A 7432-nucleotide genomic window follows, 5' to 3' on the forward strand; every position below is an offset into this window, starting at 1 on the left:
GGAGAAACACGTGGCTCCTGCCTTCGGATCAGTGCAATGCGCTGGCCACAGCACACCGGCCGCGGCGGCCACTGGAGGGTGAACCAATGGCAAAAGGAAGACCTTTCTCTCTGTCTCTCTCACTGTCCACTCTGCCTGTCAAAAAAGAAAAAAAAACAGTGTTCTAGATTTAGAGGATACCCAGCATATGGGTCTTAGGCGTCCCTGAAGGTATGGAAAGAGAATGTACTAGAAGATCTATTCAGTGAAATAACAAAACTTCCCTAATTTGGAGAAAAAAAAAGACATCCAAGTATGGAATGTACATAGAAAGCCAAAAGATATGACCAGAAGAGATCTTCACTATAGCACAGTGTAGTCAATCTTTCATCTGTAAAACATAAAAGTGATTCTAAACTGTGCATGATAGAAACATCAGATTACTTCCAGAGGATTTTCAATTATACTCACATCTGATTTCTTATCAGAAAACCTACAAGCTAGGAGAGAATGGAGAGGCATTGTCCAAGTCTTAAAAGGAAAAAAAAATCCCTATCAATCCAGAATACTACACCCTGCAAGCTCTCATTTATGAATGAAGGTGAAATAAAGACATTCTATAGCAAGCAGAAATTGAAAGAATTTGTCACTACTTGTCCAGTCTTACAAATGATGCTTAAGGATGTGCTACACACAGAAACACAAAGTCATAATTATTAAAGAATGTGAAGGCAGAAAATCTCCCAGTAAAAATACCAAAGAAATCCAAAAAGAGGAATATTTATGGAAAATGGCAGGACTAAGTTGTTACTTATCAATGATAACTTTGAATGTAAATGGCCTATTCTCTAACTAAAAGATATACACTGGATGAATGGAATAAAAAGAAATCTATTTGTTGCCTGCAAGGAACATATGTCACCAACAAAGATACACACAAACTGAAAGTGAAAGGATGGAAAAAGTATTACATGCTAATAGAAAGCAAAAAAAGCAGGAGTAGCCATCCTGATATCAGACAAAAAATAATTTAACACACAAAAAAATGGTTAAGAGAGACAAAGAAGGGCATTATGTAAGGATTAAGTGATCAATTCAATAGGAAAATATGATTATAATAAATGTATATACACCCAACACCAAGGCACCTGGCCATTTAAAATATCTAATGTTGATGGATCTAAAGGGAGACATAGACTCCTATAGTACAATATTGGGGGATTTCAATACCCTACTTCCATCAATGGACAGATCAACTAGACAAAAAAAAAAAAAAACAATAGTGCTAATCTATACTCTGAATGAAATATACCTGTTATTTACAGAAAAATTCATCCCAAGGCTTAAGAATACATAGTAATCTATACTCTGAATGAAATATACCTGTTATTTACAGAAAAATTCATCCCAAGGCTTAAGAATACATAGTCTTCTATTCATGCATGGGACTTTCTCTAGGATAGGCCATATACTATGCCATAAAGCAAGTCTCAGCAAATTCAAAAAATTGAAATCATACTAAGTATTTTTTTCTGATCACAAAGGAATGAAGCTGAAAATTAACAACATAAACTCCAGGGCCGTCACCATGGCTCAATAGGCTAATCCTCTGCCTGCAGCACCAGCACACTGGGTTCTAGTCCCGGTCGGGGCTCCGGATTCTATCTTGGTCACTCCTCTTCCTGTCCAGATCTCTGCTCTGGCCCGGGAGTGCAGTGGAGGATGGCCCAAGTCCTCGGGCCCTGCACCCGCATGGGAGACCAGGAGAAGCACCTGACTCCTGGCTTCGGATCAGCGTGGTGCGCTGGCTGCAGTGTGCTGGCCACAGCGGCCATTGTGGGGTGAACCAATGGAAAAGGAAGACCTTTCTCTCTCTCTCTCACTGTCTATTCTGTCTGTCAAAACAACAACAGAAAACTCCAGAACACAAGCAAATATGTGATTACTTAATAACACACTCCTGAATGAACAGTGAGTCACATGATGAATCAAAGTGGAAATCAAAGAAATTCCTATAAATGAATAAAAATGACAACAAAACATACCTAAACTTATGGTATATAGTAAAAGCCATGTTAGGAGGGAAATTTATAGCAAATAGTGCCTGCATCACGAAACTGGAAAGGCATCTAAAGGACCTATAAAAACTAGAACAAACCAAATCCCGGATTAGTAGGAAGAAATAAATAATTAAAGTTAGGCAAAAATGATACCAAAAAAATCAGTGAAATGAAGAGCTTTTTTTTTTAAATAAAATTGATACACCATTGACCCATTTAGCAAAAACAGGAGAAGATTCACATTAATAAAATCAGAGATGCAAAGGAGATGCTAGGACAGATATAGCAGAAATAAAAACAATAATCAAGAATTACAACAAATAGCCATATGCCAACAAATTGTGAAAATTAGAAAAAATGATAAATGTCTGGATACATACAATCTACCAACATTGAGTCATGAAGAAATAAAAAAAAAAACCTGAATAGGCAAATAATAAATAAGGAGATGAATCAGTAATGAAGACCCTACCATCAAAGAAAAGCCCAGGACTAAATGCCTTCTGTGCTGAAATCTACTAAACTTTCAAGGATCAATTCTTCTCAAACTATTCAAAACAGTTGAAAGAGAGGGAATATTCCTAAATTTATTCTATGAGGTCAACATTGCCTTAATTACATATCAGAGAGAACTATATACCAATATCTATCATGAACTTAGATTTAAAAAATCCTCAACAAAATACTAGCTAATCAAATCCAACAACACATCAGAAAGATCATTCACCTGGACCAAGAGAGATTTATCCCTGCTAGACAGGGATGGTTCAATATTTGTGAATCAATAAATGAAATATATCACATTAACAAATTGAAGAATAAAAACCATAGGACTACCTCAAAAGATGCAGAAAAAGCATTTGATAAAATACAGCATACTTTCATGATAAAAATGTAACAAATTGGTTCTAGAAGGAAAATTCTTAACACAATCAAAGCAAAATATGACAAACCCACAGTTAGTATTATATTGAATGCAGAAAAGCTGGAAGCATTTCCACTAAGATCTAGAAACAGACAAGATGTCCACTTTCACCATTGCTATTCAATATAGTTCTGGAAGTTTTAGCAAGACAGATTAACCAAGAAAAAGAAATAAAATGGATACGAATTTGAAAGCAGGAAGCCAAATTATCTCTGTTTGCAGATGACATAATCCCATATATAGGGAATTCAAGATTCCACTAAGAGATTATTGAAACTCGTAAGAGAATTTGGTAAACAAAAAATGCTGGCAAGGATATTGAGGGGAAAATACACTAAAAGTAAACTAGTATAGTCATTGTGGAAGATGGTATGGAGATTCCTCAGAAATCTGAAAATACATCTCTATCTTTTGACCTAGCCAGCCCAGTAGTAGGAATTTTCCCAAACAAAATGAAATCAGCATATGAAAAAGTTGTCTGCACCCCATGTTTATTGCATGTTTATTAAATTCACGGTAAAGATATAGAATCAACCCAGATGTCCGTCAACTGATGACTGGATAAAGAAATGTGATATATACATACACTATGGAATAATACTCAGCTGTAAAAATGCATCACAACCTGTTTTTTGCAACAAAATTGATACAACTAGAAATCACCACACTTGGTGAAATAAGCCAGTTCCAAAATGATAGATATGTTTTCTCTGATCTGTGATAACTAATATAGCACAAAAATGTAATGTTATATGAGGGAAACTGACATTTTGAGATTTGCGTATTGTTTACAGCCCTGGTCTCTACTGCTGAGGAACAAGTTTTTTTATTTGTTGTTCTTACTATTTGTTGAATTCTTTACTTAATGGAGAGTTAAACTTTTAATTATAAGCCAAATTGAAAATATGTCATTGCAAAAATTAAGAGAGCAAGAAAAGGAGGAGGAAGGGAGGATGACAGCATGAACAGCAGGGAGGGTAAGATGGGAAATACCACTATATGCCTAAATCTGTATATATGAAATACATGAAATTTGTTAATCTATATAATTAAAATTATTTTTAAAAAGATTAAGATCATGAAGTACAAATAAAGGCTTTCCTATAAATTTAATCCACGACTAGGTGACTATATCAAATAAAATATAACATGAATACATATTAATAAAGTATCAATTCTAAGGTTAGACAACTTGCTGCTCTCCACAGCAGTCCAGCAGGTTACTCACTATCTCCAATAGAAAATATATACTTTCACCCAGCCCTATAGCCTTACCGAAAGTATTTGTATGTCCTTTGGAGTTATATAACTCAATTCATGCTTCATGAAAACATATCATGTTTTTGGTACTTTTTTTGGGATTACTGCTTAAAAAATGGTCACAAATTATAAATATGAAGCATTTAAAATTTTATCTTGAGTATGACAAAAAGAGATAAAGACACAGAAAGTAGAACTTAATACTTACAATGACTAAAAACTAGTATCAAATGTAAATTATTTAGTCTAGTATTCTCACGTATTTCTGTGGCCATCAGTTTCTCCCTGATTTCACATAGAATTTGGTGAGTGCTCCTGCCATGTGCTTATTACCTAGTATATTTATAAGCTGCTTGTGTTTTTCTCCTCTCACTAGACTGTGGTAGTTTCCATGAAATAGCTGAGGTCTTTTTGCTTTGTAGATGTTCCAAAGTATAAACATACCTGACATGAGTAGGCACCCAGTGTTGGTTGAATGAGAGAACTGGACATCTTTTGATGTTTCTCTCTCATCATATATATTCCTATGCTTCATGGGTCAAAGCAGCATTCACATGTAAACAGAGTTTGGATGTACACCCTTCTGGCCCTTTTGAGTCTGATATGCTCAGGACTCGGGTTGTAACAAAATTATCAACTCTTTATGTCCAAGTTCTTCAATAAGTTTTATAATAATTCTATTTAAGAAACAGGAAAAATGTACTTAAAGCAAATGTTCTTTAAGGATAATGACCAGATCTAGTAACACACATTTCCTTTGGATTGTGTGGATTAACTACAAGCTACATTTGCCTGTTCAAAATCACTGCTACTTTGAGATATTCCATAGTATTCTTCAGTTTTTCCATGCATGTCTCCCATTACTTTCTGGATTACTGAGAAGTGTTGAATGAATTTCTGTTTAACTGGTAGCTGGGCTAAATATGTTTTTTTCTTCATTAGACATTTGCCTCAAAATTTCTGTGTAAGAAATCTCTGCTTGATTTTTCACTTTTGGAAAACTGAAGTTAATATTTATTATATATTTTATAGATATGTAGAGAATTTATATGAGGATACAGGTATAGATGAGTGGATACATCTACACATACCTATCTACACCTCAACCACCAAGTAGAATGAAAGTGAAAATGTCTTAATATATTTCAAATTTTACTATTTTATGAAATGATAAACAGAGCTGATAAACATTTACAATGACTCACTCAGGGAAAGAGTAGCTATATAGCAGAAACAAAAGCCAAGCTATGATAATTCTACTTCTTAAATGGAAAACAGTATATTTGAGCAATAAAGTCTATTGTAAAAAGATACAGGACCCTAATGTTAAAATTGCTTTCTTTCTCTTCTCAGATGACACTCTGCCTGTGTTTATGAGTTAATTATTGCTAACTGCAAAATTTCCATGCTGTTTAGCACAGACACCTGTCCTTATAATCCCGCCATAGAAGGAAATGTGCAACATGATATTTTGTGAAAATACAGTATATACATCAGAGGATAGCAATTCTGAATAGTCAGATAAGGCAAAATTGCCTGCATTCTTTATTTTTGTTTCACCTATGAATGGTTGATATTTTAAATAACATACAGAAATTTTGTTCCTATTTATAGTACAAATACTTTGTATAAAGTAGAAAGGTTGAGGAAGACAAATGTTATGGAGCAAGTATCATGTGCTCAATACATATGAAGTTCCTAACATGGTTTACACTAATGAAATTTTGTTTTTCTGTAGACTTGCATTGTCACCTAAAGGCTTTGTATTACAGAAACCTACTCTTCAGGGATAGAATCAATTAGTCTTAATTTACAGTATGTGGGTGTGAGGTTGTAGGAAACTTGAAACTGGTCTGTGAAACCATGATCATCTGCACAAGAAGCTCATAAAGGAGCCCGTTGTAGCCCAGTAGGTCCTAGCAGTGCTTGTATATGGGAGGGAACACAGTGTAGGGATACAGTCAATAACATGTGGAAGCTGAGGATTGAAGCCTATTTGTCAGTCTCTTTACTAAATGGAGCAGTAGCAGCTAACGCCGAATGATTCAGTTAAAGTAAAGCAAAAAATAAAAAAGCCTCAGAAAGTAAAAAATACAGTATATAGTTTTTAAAAATTTTGGTACAACCAAAAGCAGTAAGTCGCTTCCTCTTTCTGGGCTTTTTTCTCCTGCTTGTGATTTTAAACAACTCGATGGCACCTCGATGGTGCCCTAGCTGACTTCTAATGATAACAGTACGTGAGTATGAAATCATTCTCAGCATGCATTATGGATAACAAGTTTGTTCCTATGTGGAGTCCTCTTCTATCTTTGCTACTGCTGGTGAGTTGCTAATAACAGAGTCTAAATGGACACTTTCATCCATAATAATTAGTTATCACAGAAACAGGCTCATCTCTGAAAATGAAATAGAGTCAATTTCATTAAAGCTAAGATTAGAGGCAGCAGCAACACAGAGAAGTGTCTGGATGGGACTGATGCTTGGAAAATAAAGCTCAAATAAAGGGTAAAAAAATGGAGGAAAAAAATCCCACAATTTTCCACACCTGGAAGCAGCCATTTTCATAGCCATTTAAGAAAAGGACATCTTTTGGGGTGGAGCTGTGGTGTAGTGGGTGGGACAGCCGCCCGCAGTACCAGCATCCCATGTGGGCGCTGGTTGTTCCACATCCGATCCAGCTCTTTGCTGTGGCCAAGAAAAGCAGTGGAGGATGGCCCAGGTCCTTGGGCCCCTGCACCTGTGTGAAGCCCCATAGGAAGCTCCAGGCTCCTGGCTTCGGATCAGCACAGCTCCAGCCGCTGCAGCCAACTGAGGAGTGACCCAGCTATTGCCTCTCCTCTCTCTGTGTAACTCTGACTTTCAAATAAATAAATCAATCTTTTAAAAAAAATGAAATGAAAAGGACATCTTTTTTTTAACTTTTATTTAATGAATATAAATTTCCAAAGTACGACTTATGGATTACAATGGCTTCCCCCCCATACCGTCCCTCCCACCCAAAACCCTCCCCTTTCCCAATCTATGAAAAACCCACAGCCAACATCCTATTGAATGGGGAAAAGTTGGAAGCATTTCCACTGAGATCTGGTACCAGACAGGGATGTCCACTCTCACCACTGCTATTCAATATAGTTCTGGAGGTTCTCTTTCATCATGAACGGGTGTTGTATTTTATCAAATGCTTTCTCAGCATCTATTGAGATAATCA

The sequence above is a fragment of the Oryctolagus cuniculus genome, chromosome 2 (assembly GCF_964237555.1).
Source record: "Oryctolagus cuniculus chromosome 2, mOryCun1.1, whole genome shotgun sequence".
In the NCBI taxonomy this organism is placed as follows: Eukaryota; Metazoa; Chordata; class Mammalia; order Lagomorpha; family Leporidae; genus Oryctolagus; species Oryctolagus cuniculus.